We start from the raw sequence: 18,398 nt of genomic DNA, 5'->3' as shown, positions 1-18,398 counted from the left end.
ACACACCGTGGCATTTAAAAGGGGAACAGTTACATGTCATTCTACATGTGTCCAAACCCATAGAGTGTACAACACCAAGACTGAACCCTAAGGTGAACTGTGGTCTCTGGGTGATAAAGATGTGTCAGTGCAGATTCATCGCTCGCTGTACAAATGTACCACTCGGGTCGGGGGTGTTGATGTGGGGAGGCGGTGTGTACAAGGGCCAGGGGTTATAGGGAAGTCTCTGGATTTTCCCCTCAGTTTTGGTGTGAACCTGAAAGTGCTCTAAGAAACAAAGTGTACTTAAGAAAGAAAAAAAAAAAAGGGAAACAATTGCGTTATAATACTCCAAGATCGGGGCGCTGGAGCTGATGAGGAAGGGAGAGTGATGAAACAAGAATGGCAAATAATGGCTGTTGTAGCTGGGCAGTGCGTACATGCCGTGCATGGTACCGGTCTCTTGTGTATTTGAGAATCGTTAACAAAAATTCAATTACTGCTGAGATGCCCCTAAGAAGATGTGGCAGACATAGTTGGTTGTTTCTAACCCATTGTTCATCCCCTGCTACCCCTTCCTTCTCTTTCCTCGGAGCGTCTTAATTCTGTTAAGTAAAGCTCCCTCGGCTACCTGGCCAGGTGTGGCAGCGGCTTCAGCCCCAGGAGCGAGGCCCTTCCTTCTCTGCCACAGCTGCCACTTGCAGCGCTGGCTGCTTCGGGGGACGGCCCAGCTTGAGCATTCAACAGAGGAAATGCTCGAAAAATCTCTTGTGTTTACTCCTGTCTTTAATCTTCACAACAAGCCAAAGAGAATATTACCATCCCTACTTTACAGGTGATCGTGAGGCTTAGACAAGTCACAGAGCCCAGGGTCACAAGCCAGAAGGCTGAGGTCTGTGCAGTAGCACCAAAGCCCACGTTCTTGGCCACGCTAATGCTGCACTCCCAGGTCTGGCATTCCACGATTTCACTGAATTTTCTCTTTAGGTTGGTTGAATTTCAGAAGAATTTGTGATTAGGGCACAGACTCTTGGGGAACAAGAAATAGAATTTTGACATTGGAAAGACACTCTACCCTATGGTGATATTTTGCACATTTTTCTGACTGTAAGATCTTTTAGAATGTTAAAATGCAGATTCTAGAGAAGGCCCTTGATAATCTACATTTTTAACAAAACATCTTCCTCCCCGACGTGAGTCTCACAGTCAAGCAAGTTAGAAAAATCTCTATACCTCCCGGCATTGAATATAGGCCCAGACAGAGCAGATTTCCAGACAGAGTGGATTTATTAAATCTAAGCAAGAGAAAGGGATCTTGAAGTTCAGCTGATGCCGCATTACCCACAGACACGGGGCAGCCAGTCCTGATGACACATACACTGCGTCCATTTAGAGGCGGGTCCATCCAGGGCACCACAACCTCTCGCAGGGGCCAGGCCATCCTGCCTGCACCTGGTAACTAACTACCTGGGAATGAACCTTGCCCCTCAGCCCACAGCTGATTGGACACCTAACTAGGCTGCCCCAGTCAAATCCTTTCTCCCAAGAATTTTTAATTAAATTCTGGTTGCTGGGCACCAGCTCTATAAATTCACACGGGATTACGGTCAGTAAAGAGAGAGAAAGAGGAAGCGAGATGGAGAGGAAGAGGGAGGGAGGCTAAAGGAGGGGGAGGGAGAAGGGGGCGGAAACGAAAAACCGGGCAAGTGGAGAGAAGAGGGAGAAAGAGTTTAGTGGGTTAAATAGTGGCCCTCAAAAGATGCATGTTCACCAGAACCTCACAACGGGACCTGGCTTGGAAAGGCGTTTTTGCCGATGTAATTAAGTTAAAAGATCTAAAGATGAGATGACCCTGGGACTAGGGTGGGCCCTAAATCCAGTGCCTGGGGTCTGTATCTGTGAAAGGGGAGCGAGCTTTGACACACAGAGGGGAAGGCCATATGAAGACAGGGCAGGGATTGGGGTGATGTGTTTAGAAGCCCAGGAATGCCCAGGATTGGCCGTCAGAAGCTGGGAGAAAAGCAAGGAACCAATTCTCTTTCAGAACCTTCGGAGGGAACCACCCCATGGGCACCTTGATCTTAGACTTCCAGCCTCCAGAACTGGGAGAGCATCAGTTGCTATTGTTTTTAGCCATCAAGTTTGTAGTGACTTGTCATGACAGCCCTGGGAAACCGATTGGTCTTTGGAGATGCAGAGGAGGGGGGAAAGGGCTGGGAGGGAGAGGGAGGGGAGGGTAAGGGAGGCAAGCACGGGGGAGGGGAGGGGAGAAAGAGGAGCAAGAACCAAGCACCAAGCAGGGGTGCAGGGAGCAGAGGGAGAGAGGCTACGCCGCCCCCTCGGCCCCTCCCCAGTGTCCGTGCCCTTCGATGTCCTGGGTCACTTGAGGATTCGGCCTGAGGTTCCCAAGGTGTCCCCTGCGTCCTGACATGACACCCTCACCCCCCCACCAGGTGTCTTTGAGAGGGCGTCTGCTCCCCACACCCTGGCCCCGTGGCGAGGGGTGCACAGCTGCACCTAAGCCCTCACCTGGGCACCCAGGCTGGCCCTGGGAGCGCGAACAGGGAGGCTGACAGCGGCCAGGTGCCTGGGATGGGGTCGCTGCAGCGAGCTGTGCACATGGGTTGGGTGGGGGACCAGCTGCTCTTTGCTGGATGACGCAGCCCCACGAAGTCCCCCCATCCTTCTCTGGCACTCCTCCCTGGCACTCCAGTGGCCTCCTGGCCAGGTGGCTTTCTGGGACCGTTTCGATGATGATGAGCCCCCTGCCTCCTGCTGGTCAGCCCCACCGAGGGCTCGGTGGCCCCCTCTGCAGCTGGTGCCGTCAGGGTCAGGGTCCTCGGGAGGGTGGTGGGTGGGAATTTTTTCCACGCCTGCTGGAACGCTCCAGAACAGAGGCATTGGGGCACACACTTGAGGGGTTTTCAGAGCCCAAGGTCCCCTTTCACTCTCTCATGCAGTGTAATTTTTTATTGATGATAAAAAATAAAAATTCTAAAATAATAAGAAATGATTTTTTTAAAATAATGAAACCGGGCTTCCCTGGTGACGCAGTGGTTGAGAGTCCGCCTGCTGATGCAGCGGACACGGGTTCGTGCCCCGGTCCGGGAAGATCCCACATGCTGCGGAGCGGCTGGGCCCGTGAGCCATGGCCGCTGAGCCTGCGCGGCCGGAGCCTGTGCTCCGCAACGGGAGAGGCCACAACAGTGAGAGGCCCGTGTACCGCAAAAAATAAAAATAATAATAATAATAATGAAACCCTTCCTGAGTGCCAGGCACCACGCTAAGTGCTTTACAGCCAGCTCCATGGATTCTTCCAACAGCTCCAGGAATAGGGGTTGCTGTGACACCCCCCCCCATTGAAGGGAGAAACTGAGGCAGATCAGGGTGGCAAAGACCCTACCCAGGGTCCCCAGCAGGAAGACAGATGGGATTGGAACCACGGGCTGCCTGCTGTTGACCTGCTGTGCTCCTTGCACGTACCCTGAATGAGGAGAATCCCCAGAGCGTTTTCACACTCTCCTTTGTTAGTGAAACCACGGCAGATTTTTCTCGGTGTTTTCCTTAGGAGAACGAGGGCCTGAATGGTTCTGAGCTGGGTCCCTCAGCCCCAGCCGCCTCCGGCGGCGGGGGGGTGGGGTGGGGTGGGGGGTGTCCGAGAACAACCAGAGTGGGAAGAGTCCTCACAGAGTTCCTGGGGTCCAGGTTGGTTCCCACCCCAGTAACCCCGAGCCCTCCTGCCAGCCTGTAACTCTCCCACTCCCCTATCCCAGCCTTGCTGGGGCCATGGCGGTGTCACCCGTGGTTTCCCACACGGAGATAGGAGGTGGCTGGGGGGTGTGGTTGGGGGCGGGAGCCAGGCTGGAGGTCCGGAGGCAAAGCTGCTCTGGGTGTTGGGGTGGGGGGTGGGTGGGTCCTGGAAGAGCCCACCTCACCTCTGGGCCTCCCTGTCCTTGTCTGACAAATTGAGATAATATCCACCTCCAAATCTGCACTGTAATTACGTGCTGTTTGTTGTATGTCAGTTATACTTTAACAATCAGATTTTCAAAAGCACAACACTCTGTTATTTGGGGAGGCACACTTAGGTACCTTCAAAGAAGCAAGCAAGTGCTTACTGGGAGGGGGAGGGGGAAGCTTGCGGCAGGATGGGTCCTGGAGGCTCTGGAGTGGAAACTCACTCACCTTGCTGGTGGTTCAGTAGCTGTTTGTGGGTCATGCTTTGTGAAGCCTTGTGTTTATGCTCTTGGTGTTTGTCAGTTCAAATGCTGTATTTTACAACTTTAAAAGGGTTACAGGGCTTTCCTGGTGGCGCAGTGGTTGAGGGTCCGCCTGCCGATGCAGGGGACATGGGTTCGTGCCCCGGTCTGGGAGGATCCCACATGCCGCGGAGCGGCTGGGCCCGCGAGCCATGGCCGCGGAGCCTGTGCGTCCGGAGCCTGTACTCCGCAGCGGGAGAGGCCACAGCAGTGAGAGGCCCGCGTACCGCCAAAAAAAAAAAAAAGGGTTAACAAAATAATGAAATTGGCCTCCCGGGTTGGTGGGAGCATTCTTTGAGATGTGCATTTGGCGTCCTGGCACACAGTAGGTGCCCAGTGAACAGGGCATGAGTCCAGTGAGCTGCCCTTCCCGGGCGCTCATTCAGCCCAGGGACAGCTCAGCAGGTGGTCAGGCCCAGAACCCCAAGGAGCCCACCAAAGAGAAGAGGGGAGAGGAAGAGAGGAGTTATTGACAAATTCATGGGACAGTGAGAAATGCATTAAGAGTTGTCTGCATCCCAGCCCAAAGTAGTTTCAAAAAGGAGCTGTTCTGATGGCTTTTGTGTTCCTTGTTTATTCATTCCATCCACAAATATTTACCGATCACCTGCCATGTGATGGGCAAGGTGACAGCTGAAGGGGATACCGTGGTGGGCAAGACAGAGCCCCTCCCCTCGGTACTTCCAGGCTAGTAGAGCAGCGGACGTTTAAACGGACAGATTCCACCCGTGGCGGTCGTGAAGGAGAGACGAAGTGCAGGGCGCTGGCTGAGCAGGTAGGACGGCCACCTCGCCTAGTCTTTCATTTTCATTTTGGGGACACAGTGGTGCCAGAAAAGTCTTCCTAAAAGAAGCGACATATATACTGAGCCCTAGGGTTACCTGGTCTATCACGTTCTAGACAGGGAAAAAGAATGTGCAGAAGCCCGGAGGTGGGAAGGAGAGGGTGGAGACTTGACTATAAAAATATTTAGGTGGCTGGAGTACCTGGGAGGGGGCGGGGGGGGTGTCGCTGTGGGGAGGAGACCAGAAAGGGAAGTCAGGGTTCGTTCATGAAGGGCTTTCCCTGCCTGGTAAGGAGTCCGGAGAGTGTAGAGTAGGGGCGTTTCGCCGTCAGGTTTGTATTTTGGAAGAAGCGTGGCAGCTGCCGTCTCTGTTAGAAGTGGATGGCTGCTCTGGGCAAGCAAAGCCCGCCTCCCACTCTGGAACGGGAGCCGACCTTCTCAGGAGAGTCGCCCTCACCCTCCTACCAAGGCCGCTTTTTAGTCAAAGGACCAGGGAAGCCCATTTCTGCCCAACTCTGAGAGAACTCCCACTGTCAGGGCATCGTGGATGACAAGTCTTGGAGGACTGGGGACTCTCGGTGTTGGTGCAAGGAACTCGCCTGCAGCGCCTGGCCCAGTGCCCTTCATGAAGCAGGAACTCAAATAATGCTTGCTGATGAGCTACTGAGGCTGCCGCCGCCTTGCTTTAGTTTTCCTTAATTTCTAGGACTGTGATGGACTGAGGAAGTAAGACTCCTAGGTATGCTGCACTACTGAAACCTAAAACTCTAAATGTCCATTTGTTTTGTGGCCAACATTTAACTGTCTAGCTGATGGAAGGCTCATTTCTCAAAGAGGATTTTTTGCTCAGATGTTATTAGTGAGAATGAGGGTCACACACGGAGCATGTTAAAATGCAGATTCCTAGGATCCACCACTTCCTCTGGGAATTTTGAGTCAGTAGGTTTATCAGTCACCTCTGGCTTGGTTATGCTGCAGTAACAAATAACTCCTCACATCTCAGTGGCTTGTAACAAGAAAAGGTTTTGTTTCTTACTCACAGTACATGTTGACCGTAATGTGAAACAGTAACATTTTTATTTTATCAGTTAGTATGCCATACTTTCTTCACTTAAGGACACGGACTGAAGAAACAGCCCCTATAGGGGACACGCCACTCTTGTATCAAAGGTGAATAATCATCTTAGAGGAAAGAAGGAGCGAATGATTTGGGAACAGTAATACTTTCTGGACAGGTGGTCTGGGGTGGGGCCTGGGACTATGCATTTTTAGTAGTATTTGCAGGTGAATCTGCTGCAGGAGCTCTGATGGCCACACTTTGAGGACCTCTGGGCGATCACATGTTAGGATAACAAAAGACATCGGTCTGGACTAGTTTCTCAAAGTGCAGAGTTGGGCAGTTTCCTGTCTCTCTGCCTGACACTTTAATCTTTCACTGCTCCCTTTCTCCTTTTACTGTTTTATCTTAGAAGCCTTCTGGGCTCTGAATCCTCCACATTTAAGCCTTTCGTCTTAGATCTTTCTGTCATACCTCCAGCTTTGTTTTCTGCTAAACAACACAATAAATCTGGTTTCAAAAAGTAATGCATGTGAATGGGCATGCATGCGTTTACGTGTTCTCCCTGCCTGAGTAGGTATTTGCGTTTTAACCAGGTTATTTTCATGACGCAGAGCTCCTGAAATGATGAGAATTTCATAAATGATGAGAATTTCAGGGACCTTAACCCGTCGTAATGGGTGGTGATATTAGGGTCCTGTTCTCCAGCCTCCCTCCCCCATGGATGGTGCATCTCTCTGCTCCCTTGTGATTATCTCTGGCGCTGCATCTGCCACCTGGTGTTATAATAATCTATTCAGGTCTGTCTCCCTTGCTAGATGATGAGGTCCTTGAGGGCAGAAGCTTTGAGTTCTTCTATCCCCTGCATGCAAAAATGTTTAATGAATGAATGCATGTTTGTTTCTTGCATATCATTGCAACCCACTCTTGGAGCATTTTTTAAATTGGCTTTTTTTTTTTTTTTTTTTTTTTTTGGCTCACGTCCTCGCATCTCCTTCCGATTCCTTAGAACTGCACTTTCCAATATGGTAGTCATCAGACACATGTTACTGAGCTGTTGAACTGTGGCTACTCTGAACTTACGTGTAAAACACTAGACTTCAAGCACTGGATTTCAGAGACTTAGCACAATAAAAATGTAAAATATCTCATTGTACTTAAATATCTAATCAATATCCCATTCATAGTTTTTTTTTTTTTTTTTTTTTGGCGGTTCGCGAGCCTCTCAGTGTTGTGGCTTCTCCCGTTGCGGAGCACAGGCTCCGGACGCGCAGGCTCAGCAGCCATGGCTCACGGGCCCAGCCGCTCCGCAGCATGTGGGATCTTCCCGGACCAGGGCACGAACCCACGTCCCCTGCATCGGCAGGCAGACTCTCAACCACTGTACCACCAGGGGAGCCCCATAGTTTTATATTGATTATAGGTTATAACGATATTATTTAGGTTATATTTAATTAAAATATTGTTAAAATTAAATTATTATTTAATATTTAATTATTAAAATGTTTAAAACTTACTTTCTCTTACTTTGTTTCATGCAGCTACCAGAAAATGTTTAATTGCATAACGTGGCTTGCGTTATATTTCTATTGAACAGTGCTGCCTTAGAGAATTCTGAGTTTCCCAGTTACATCTGCAAGTTTTCTTTACTTCCCTGGGGAGTAATTCACTTAAGTCCGGAAGCAGGAACTTATTTCAAGGAGCAAAGGAGCACCTGACAGAAGCTTTTCCTCTCTTAGCCTTCAATTTCCTTGAACATGGGTTTTTTCTTCCAATTCTCCCTTGGAGAGGATGCCATCAACCTGAAAATTCCAGCAGCTCAATCCTGCTTGAGCCAGAGCATTGTTTCTGTCAGCATCAGGTCTGTAGCAGAGGTTCTTTTTAGTCCTGGTTGGCTGAGCAGGTCTTTTTCCTAAGCCCGAAAATCCCTATTATGGGATGACTTCATAAGTAGGGCCGACAGGCATGAAGAAGTTAGAGGAGGCAAGTGCAGTTCTGCTAGGAACACCTTTAGAGGGTGGGGCTCGCACTGACCGCCTGGAAGCAGGAGGGGGCTTCCAGGGCGGGAGTGTGCTGATTCTTGATCTGAGTGCTGGTTTGGTGGGTATGAAAAGTCATAACTTTATGAAAAGTCATCAAATGGTATATACATTTATGATTTGTTCTCTTTTCTATAGGTATGTTTATACTTCATTAAAAATTTTACGTAGTAAGACAAATAGAATATGAGTAAAAGTCTCAAAAGATACAAAAAGGAGAGGGAATTAAAGCCCTGTGAAAATAAGTCTCTAGGACAGACTATGAAAAAATCTTCCATTGTCTCATTTTTAAAATGTGCCACATATAATAAATAACATTAAATACAGCGTTTGTGACAGATGCTTAAGATGGCCCTGTGATCCACCTGTGGTTATGTCCTGTGGGATGCTCTCCCTTGAGTGTGGGCAGGGCTTGTGACTTGCTTCTAACCAGTAGGACACAGCGTGATGACAGAACGTACACGATTACAGCACATAGATGTTGCTGCGGTCTCTGCATCCCTTATTGGCTTGGAGGAAGCAAGAATCCAGGTTGGGGATTCTTGTAGGCATGATCCCCATGTGGTCCTCTAGGAGTTGAGGATGGCCTCTGGCCAACAGTTAGCAAGAAACTGAAACCTTCAGTCTTAAACCACAAGGAGCTGATTTCTGCCAACAACCTGAAGGAACTTGAAAGCAGATCCTTCCCCAGTCGAGCCTCTAATGAGATCTGAGCCCTGGCTGACATGTTGATTGCACCCTGGTGAGACTCTAGACAGAGGACCCAGCTAAGCCAGGCCAGGACTCCGGACACACAGAAACTGCGAGCAAATAAACGGGCGTTGTTTTAAGCTGTGAAGTTTGTCTTAATAATGTTACACAATAATAGAAAACAATGATGGCCCTGAAGAAAAAAAAACAGCCCAGCACCAGACGTGCAGTGGGTTATCAGTTGAAGTTTGTTGAAAGAACCCTAAGATATGAGGTCTCTCTCCTTCTCTCTCTCTGTCTCTATTTCTCTCTCTCTCTCTCTCTCTCTCTCTCTCTCACACACATACATGCACACAACACACACACACCTCATGTGTGACCTCATGCATGACACCTATGGATGATTTCATGTGGAAGGGGAAAATCTTTTTGAGAATAACTTTTAAAAAATGAAATTAATATATATTCGTTGTAGAAATTTTAGAAAGTACAGATTAGGAAAAAGAATATAAAACCACCAATTTTTTTATTGAACATGTACTAATTTTGTAATATCCATAAGTTATCATTATTGACATATAGAAAGATGACATTGATTTTATGCATTTATAAAAATAGTAGTTGTTCACTGTAACAAAGTCTGGAAAACATAAAAAAATAAAATGAAGAAACTCAAGTCATCATTAATCCTCCTCACACAGATAATCCCTGTTAGCGTAAATTTATGTCATCTATGTACATGTGCATATTAGTCTGCTAGGGCTCTCGTAACAAGATACCATAGACTGGGTGGCTTAAACAACAGAAATGTATTTTCTCACAGTTCTGGAGGCTGGAAGTCTGAGGTCAGGGTGGTTGGGCTCTGGCGAGAGCCCTCTTCTGTGTTTGTAGACGGGACAGCTGCCTTCTCACTGTGTGCTTGCCTGGTGGAGAGGGAGAGTGAGCTTTCTGGTTTCTCTTCTTAGGAGGAACCAATCCTGTTGTATCAGGGCCCCAGTCCTATGATCTCACTTAACCCTAATTACCTCCTTGTAGGCCCTGTCTCCCAATACAGCCACATGGCGTTAGGGCTTCAACATATACATTTTGGACAGACAGTTCAGTCTATAGCAGTGTGTGTACAATTTTTAAAAATCAAAAGTTGGATTTTACTCTATTTCCACTTAGCAATATATCCTCTTTTCTCCCATGATTCTATACTCCTCCCCACTGTTTTTATTGGCTGCACAGTACTGCTGCGTAGTAGCTGCATAATGGCTGTATGAATGTACCATTCGTTGTTTAACCAATCTTGTATGGATATTTAGATGGTTTCTAACTCTTTTCCGTCACAAATGACAGAGGAGTTGATAAGCTTTTAGTTTCACATGCTTTGTGTATGTATGTGATTAATTCCTTCCAGATAGATAGAAGGCATCACCTTGAAGAATTTATCAAAAAGGAGCCCCTATATCTTTGCCTTTGTTCTAAGCTATGTGCTGGCAGAAAGGCAGATATTATTTGCAGTTTGGATCTTGGGTTTTTCCTGTTGTTCTAGAAGCCTTGGGGCTCAAGGAAGCAGTGTTATCAAGGAGCCGCTGAGCTACCCAGGGGGCTCTGCGTAAGGAGGAGCTTCCAGAAAACCCTTGGCATGCAGGTGCTTTGTGCCCTGAGGCCATGTGGAGGCTGGGGGGGGGGATTATGTCATGGAGGCTGAGTGTTATCTTACAAATTAGAGAAGGAACTGGCGAGGGTATGTTAGACCCTTACCCTGTGTTCTAGATTACGGGGAGAAGGGAAGACAGAAGGGAAACCATGCCAGCAAGCGTGTGGCCAGGCACAGGTAGCTGGTGATGTTGGGCGGTATTAAGGAGATGCTCTTTGGCCAAGACCACCCTTCCTTGGGAAGGGCAAAGGTGGAGAGAATGAAACTAAGGAATACGTTGTAGTCAGAGTTTGCTAGGTTTTCCTTCCCAGCATTCATTCCCCATTCTTGCGATAACAGGATCCTGACTCTCCTTTGGGGACCAGCCCTCGCCCCCTCTCTGACCAGGGGTTGGCACAAAACCAGGCCTGACCAGTCCATCAGCGGGTGCAGTGACAGGCTTGTGACTAGAGCTGGCCAGAGGAGGCCTCCCAGGACGCCTGCCTGGTGTGAGAAATGAAGGGCTCCATTTATCTCCTCTGGTAGAACGTAAGCCTGGAGTTGCTAATGGTGGTGCTCATTACTCAAGGATGCAGGGAAGTAGAGGGGAGAAATGCAGAAACAGTGAGTCTTGATGGCATTGTTGGAGCTCCTGGTTGCAGCCATGCCTGAAGCACCCTAAGCAAATGCAGCTTCCTCCCCTCCTCAACCCCTCCCCTGCCAGCCCTTTGTTCTCTAAGCCACTTTGAATTGGATTTCTGTTTACTGGCGGGCAAAAGGGCCCTGAGTAAAAAACCTTTCTATTTAACTAGAGCTCCCACTGCATCTCAGTGCAGAGCTCTGGTGAACTCTGCTGTCGAAACTTATTACCCAAGTTCATGGGACACCTAGGACCAAAGCAGCCCACACATGAATCTCCAGTCCTGCCGCTGCACTGAGAGGGAAGGGCAGACCCACTCTTGAGTGAGAGGAGAGAGAGGGAGGGAGAGAACATTGGTCCAAAGGTGGAGTAAGGGTGGGAGAAGGACAACATGTGAAGAGACAGAACTGGATGGAGTTGTCCTGGCTCTTTGTGCTCAGCCACATGGAAGGAGACCAGAGGAGGCCACACCCGTGTGTGCATGGCCTTTTGGAAGTCACTGTACGCCCCATTATGCCTTTGGGGATGGTGGCTCAATACGATCTTTTTTTTTTTTTTTGCGGTACGCGGGCCTCTCACTGCTGTGGTCCCTCCCGTTGCGGAGCACAGGCTCCGGACGCGCAGGCTCAGCAGCCATGGCTCACGGGCCCAGCCGCTCCGCGGCATGTGGGATCTTCCCGGCCAGGGCACAAACCCGCGTCCCCTGCATCGGCAGGCAGACTCTCAACCACTGCGCCACCAGGGAAGCCCTCAATACGATCTTCGAATTATCCCCAAACCTGCATCCCTGCTCCATGGGTTGGGGTGGGAGGAGGTCATTAGCTCCGCTCAGCAAACAAGCTTTATGGGCAAGAGGCCGGTAGAGAATATGGCTTAGGAGATGTCATCAGTTCTAGTGACTAGATCTTGTCATCCCCTCAGAAAGGGCTGCCTACTCCAGAGACTCTGTCCTACTGGTGACTCAGTTTCTCAGTCCCTCCTACTCTTTTTGTCTCACCCCATGACCTTTGCTTCTTTGCCCCTTACCCTGTGTGCCCCCAGTGAGTAAGTTCTAACCCAGACAGTGAGCTGCTGTCCACCACGGAGCTTCTCTACTGGTCAGAGTTCCTGCACTGGGCCTCCTCATGCCCTGGGTTCCCTTATGCCCACAGATGCCATATGGGAGCTCGTAGGTCTGATCAGACTGCAGGCAGGCGGCAGTGGTGGGAGGTGCTCACATGATGCCCTTACAGCTTCAAATGGGATAGAGTGGCTTTTTCCCTCAAAGCAGAAAATCTCGAGAAGGTTCTAGAATCCTTCCCGTGGTTCATCTCTCCCAACGCAGGTTGAAAGAACGTACATAATTTTGTCTCTGTGTGTGAGAGGGAACGGGTATGAGCGTGCAGACATTCAGAACGTTTGACATCAGGCTCCTCTCCCCTTACACGTTTCCCTTTCCTCACCCCCCCACCCCCTTGTCAAGTAGCCTCTAGTCGTGGGAGCTGGACTGCGTTGCCTAGGCTACAGGCGCTTTCTATCAGTCTCAGCCTCCCTTCAGCCATCAAAGGGCCCCTTCCCGGAAGGTCGGCCACTAGCCAGCAGTTTTAGGCACACACGCTAGAGGATGCTCCTGGCCAAAGGTGGCCTCGACCCCAGGCCCTCCCGCCTGTCATGGCAGGGCACTGAAGAGCCCCCACGTGGCCATTTCACCCCGAGCTGGAAAGATGGAAGAGAACTCAGCTTTCTGAGTCACCTTCTTTTACTTTGCTTGCAGGGTCGGTTCCCAGAGTGTGGTCCCTGGATCCGCAGCACCAGGAAAGGCAGCCTGTCAAAAAGGCACGTTCTCAGTTTCCACCCCAGACCTAGTAGGTCAGAAGCTCCGGAGGTGAGGCCCAGTGATCTGTTTTAAACAAGTCTTCCAGGTGATTCTGATGCTGGCTGGACTCTGAGAACCGGTGGCTGACAGCACGGTTTCAGAGGGTTTGGGTTTGTGTAGTAAAAATGTTCGCAGCTGCTGATGTTAACTGAGGCTGACTGTTACCTGCGCCCAGCTCTTAGCTAAGCACTTTATATGTATCATCTAGTGTAAGGTTCTCATCTTGACTCAACAGTAGAATCCGTGAGAATCTTTTGAAAAATACTGATGCTTGGGCCCATCTCTAGATAAACAGAATCAAATCAGCTCTAGTTACACAGAATTAGAGTGCCTGGTGGAGATCCAGACCCAGTGAGCGTTCTTTAAACACTCCGAGGTGATTCTGATTCACAGGGAGGGTTGAAAAGCACACTTCTGGCCATCTCTCTGACACCTTGTAGCTGTGACTTGCGGAAAATTCCAATGCTCACTCCCCTGCTTACAGCCTTGATTTTTGAATCTGAAAAACAGGGGCAATGATTCCTACCCTATTGCCACCCAAGACTGTTATGTGGAATAAATGAAATAAAAGATACGAAATCTGGGCTTCCCCGGTGGCGCAGTGGTTGAGAGTCCACCTGCCGATGCAGGGGATGCGGGTTCGTGCCCCGATCTGGGAGGATCCACATGCCGCGGAGCGGCTGGGCCCGTGAGCCATGGCCGCTGAGCCTGTGCGTCCGGAGTCTGTGCTCCACAGCGGGAGAGGCGACAGCAGTGGCCGCGTACTGCAAAAAAAAAAAAAAAAAGATATGAAATCTTGTAACTGCTCGTAAAATTGTAAACAAGACGAGTTTGAAGCCCCAGCTCAAGTGCAGTGGGAAACCCAGCATTTCTCTCAGCAGGTTGGTGGGGAACAGTGTTGGAGGTGGGGACTCCCTTCCCCTAACTCCCTTTGGCTCTGACTTTCAGTTTAGATTTACTTCATCTTTGCCTACGGCACATCCCTACCCCACCCCAGTCCTTCTCTCCCCAAACTTACACCAACTCAAGCTCAAGGCTATGTATAGCACAGACTGTGCTGAAGGGTCCGGACAACATCAAGGGCTTATAGGAGGCCAGAGCAAACATCTTAAAACTGTTAGTTTTTATACCATTCCCACCTCCAGGGGCTGGTTGCTGTTTCTCTTCTCCATTTGGGCTCCAGCCGCCCACCATCTTGGTACCCCTTCCTTCCCCTCCCCTCCCCTCCCCTCCCCTCCCTAGCTTCCAACCTCCAGACTCACCTGCTCACTTCGCCTGCCGTGTTCTTTAACTATTTCTTTGTCACATTTCTATCCCAACCCTGCCTTACCCAGAGGGATAGCGTTCTACAACCGCTTGTTTCATGAAGGCATTTTGTTTGTTTGTTTGTTTGTTTTGGGTGTTGTTTTTTTCTTTACATTTTTTTATTCGGAATATAGTTGATTCACAGCGTTGTGTTACTTTCTGCTGTACAGCAGAGTGAATCAGTCACACATATACATGTATCCACCTTTTTTAGATTCTTTTCCCATGTAGCTCATTACAATGTATTGAGTAGAGTTCCCTGTGCTTTACAGTAGGTCCTTATTAGATATCTATTTTATATATAGTCATCAAGGCGTTTTGCTGAACAAAAACACTTGTCTCCTGGAACAGTTTTTCTCTTCTTTCCCCACTACATAAGCAGAACTGTTAAGATCAACAGCTTTAGAAGCAGATGTTCAGAGTTCATGTCTTAGATTTTCGCCTTGCTGGTAGTTGACCTTAGAGGTACCTCTTGCTACTCCAGATGTGGTCCATGAACTAGTACCATCACCATCAACTGGGAGTTTTTACAAGAGGCAGACGCTCAGGCCAGCCCAGGACATCCCGAATAAGGATCTGCATTTTAACAAGGACTCCAGATGAATCATTTGCACGTTAAACGTCTTGGAAGCCGCATTCTAACATCTCTGAGCCTCAGCTCCCTGGCCTGTGTAAAGTAGAGATAATACCTGGGGTGGGGGTGGAGGTGAGGGCTGTGAAAATGACATGAGATAATATATGCAAACATAAGCACGTCTTGGAGAGCCTTCAGTAAATGGTAGCTTTTATTATTATTAGCTGTTCAGCTGTAACAGCTCTATTCCTGCATGCAGGATTGTTATTCTAACCCAAAATAGAACCTCTCAGGATGCCAGGACCCTCAGGGTACAGCGATCGCTCTGTTCTGGGGCTGGTGGAGGGGAGTTGGGAGGATGTAAGCCCTGAGGTTTCAGGACTTCATTGTGGGGGAAGGGAGAGATCAGCCTGGCCAGCTGCTAAGCGAACAACCGTGGTTCACGTATTTTGGCTCTGCAGACTCACGTCTGCGCGGTTGGGTGTGCTGGGGGTGCTGCACAGCCATGGGAATCAATGCACTGGATCTTCTTGGTGTGACATGTTTACTCATGGCAAGTAATTGAAAGCATCATTTGCATGTTAAAAACGGATCTGGAGAGCGGACATACAGCATGGTTCTATTTGTGGCAAGTTTTACAACAGACAAAACTAAAGAAAGGTGATAAAAATCAGAATATCGCTTGCTTGTTGGAGGGCGGGGAGACTGACTGGAAGGGGGCTTGAGGGAACTTTCCAGGGGATTGGAAACGTTCTAGATCTTGATTGGTGTGGTGGTGATATTTGTCAAAATGCATCAAACTGTACCTTAAAAATTTAATTCATTTAAAACAGAAATGGGGAACAGGAAGGAGAGATCACAGGACGCCCCATTTTCTCTGTCTGGGAATTAACCAGACCCTCAACACCGAAGGCCCTCTGCCCTAAGCCCAACCTTAGCCAATCACCTACAGGCTGGGGCCAGTGTAGACAATGCCCAGGGCCAGTGTAGACGGATTGGGTGAAATCGTCAATCACACTTCCCCGGGGGCCTCGGGGCTGTATTCCCAGCAGGCCTGGACTCTGGCTCCTGCATCTCAGTGAGAAGGAGTCTGAGAGGAATTCCGTGGCAGTCCAGTGGTTCCCTGGCCGCTGCTAAGCAAAGGGGACTCTGCGCTTCCACTGCAGGGAGCCCGAGAATGATCCCTGGTTGGGGAACTAAGATCCCATATGCATGCGGCATGGTGCAGGCAAAGAGAAAGAGAGAAAAAAAGAAGGGCTGGGGGAGGAAGGAAGGAAAGAAAGGGAGAGAGAGAGAGGAAAGGAGGGAGGGAGGGAAGGAAGGAAGGAAGGAAGGAGGGAGAGGGGAGGGAGGGAGGGAAGGAAAGAAGGAGGGAGGGAGAGGGGAGGGAGGGAGGGAAGGAAAGAAGGGAGGGAGAGGGGAGGGAGGGAGGGGGAGGGATGGGGGAGGGAGGAGGGAGGGAAGGAAGGAGGGAGGGAGGGAAGGAAGGAGGGAGGGAGGGAAGGAAGGAGGGAGGGAGGGAAGGAAGGAGGGAGGGAGGGAAGGAAGGAAGGAAGGAAGGAGGGAGGGGGGAGGGAGGGAAGGAAGGAAGGAGGGAAGGGGGAGAGAGGGAGGGAAGGAAAGAAGGAGGGAGGGAGGGAGGGGGAGGGATGGGGGAGGGAGGAGGGGGAAGGAGGGAGGGAAGGAGTCTGAGAGGACAGACTCCGTCCCAGCGCACAGCCTGTGGCTTCTGTTTGTTCCCAGTTTATGATGGCACAGCCCACTCTGGGCTTCCCTGTGGATTGGGAACATTTCCCAGGGTGCTGCTCTGCCCCTCCTTGGGCACAAGTCCCCCACGTTTTCCTCTCCAGGCTGCTGGCCTTGCCCTGTCACTCCATGAACTTGGCATGAGGCAGTCACCGCCAGGCAGGGCTGTCTTCCACTTGTCACCTTGTTCAGTGTCTGCACCTTGGTGTACAGAGGAGCCCTGAATTCCCTGCCCTCCCGCCCTTTGTGTCCTAGTCCATCTCCCAGCTCTGGCGAACACCCCGGAGACCATACTTTATCCTAACATGGGCCTTTCTTCACCTCAGAGTCTTGGCCCTATAAGGAGGGTATTTTCTCTTCCTTAAGTCTTGATTTCCGGTCTCAGGATTAAGCTCTTCCTGGGAGAATTAACAGTGGGATGTCTACTCTTTACGGGAAAACTCCACTTCCGCCCTCAGTGGGAAAAACCCCAGAGGGTGAGCAGATTATTCGCACTACACACACACACACACACACACACACACACACACACACACACACGTGCACGCACGCATGCACAGAAAGAGGAAATGACTTCTTTTCTGTTTTTACTTTTTTTAAATTATTTTGATTATTTTTTTTTTATGCAGCAGGTTCTTATTAGTCCTCCATTTTACACGCATCAGTGTATACATGTCAGTCCCAATCTCCCGATTCATCGCAGGAGGAAATGACTTCTACTCAGTGGCTAATGACAGAATACAGGTCTCCTGACTTCAGGCCAATTCTAGTTCCTTTGATTGGGGCTGAGATTCAGGCTCCACAAGGGAACTTAGTCTGCTTGGACACCACTGCACGATCCTGACAAGCCACTTAATGTCTCTGCAACTCAGCTTCTTGACAGTAATCGGGGACCGTAATAGTTACCTACTTCATAGGGATGTTTAGCGGCTCAATTAGTAACAGCTTCTGAAGTGCTGGAGTCCTGTTATTAGTTGTAATGGAGTATGTCTGCCGGTGTTGGCCGAGCTGTTGGCTCTCAGTGGGAAATGCTCTTTCCAAGGAAGAATCAAGATGCAAACTCTAGGGACTGGGCAAAGGAGGAGTGGAGCCCAGTTGTCTTAGGTGTTTCCAAACCCTCCTTGTCATGTGACTTTGAAGGGAAGATGTTGGAGTGAGGTGCTCACCTGAGAATTTCTGCCTGACAAAATGATCCTTGAGTTTATAGCCATGGACAGGCACGTCTTCAAAGTGACTGCCTTGTGTGGGTTCCCAGGCATCAGATGGGGACAAGAAAGTGACGGGGAGGGACTGCCCCAGGTTCTTGGAAATAAAATTGTGCTTAGAGTTGCCCAAGGAAAATTCCTACCCAGCGGTTAGTGGTAGCTCTCTATATTAGTTAAGAAACAGGGTAAGCAGCTGAACGAAGAGATTGCAAACCGCGGTGGCTTATACAAGGTACAAGTCATTTCTCTGTCCTGTCACAGTCCAGAGGTGGCAATTCTGGACTGGTTGGATCACTCTCTTCTCACCACATGGCTTTCACTTGTGAGTCAGTCTCGCACCTTCGCAACCAGCAGGAAGGGGGGAAAGGGACCAAGAAGACGCCTCCATTTTTTCTAAAGCCAAGATCCAGAATGGGTACCAGCGTTACTCCTTCCAGCTAGAGCTTAATCTAATAGCCACACAGAACTACAAGGGAGGTGGCAAGTGTAGTGTTCCCCTGGGAAGTCTCTTTACACTGAAAGGAGGAAAGGCAGCCTGCCACCCCATCCTTAAGAGAGACCACGAGACCGTGGGCAACTGTGAAATTGAAGACGGCCAGAACGTCCAAAACCCCAACCGACTCATTGGGAATAATCACAGG

Source organism: Pseudorca crassidens, chromosome 10, assembly GCF_039906515.1.
Source record: "Pseudorca crassidens isolate mPseCra1 chromosome 10, mPseCra1.hap1, whole genome shotgun sequence".
Lineage (NCBI taxonomy): Eukaryota > Metazoa > Chordata > Mammalia > Artiodactyla > Delphinidae > Pseudorca > Pseudorca crassidens.
This window is presented reverse-complemented; position numbering follows the sequence as displayed.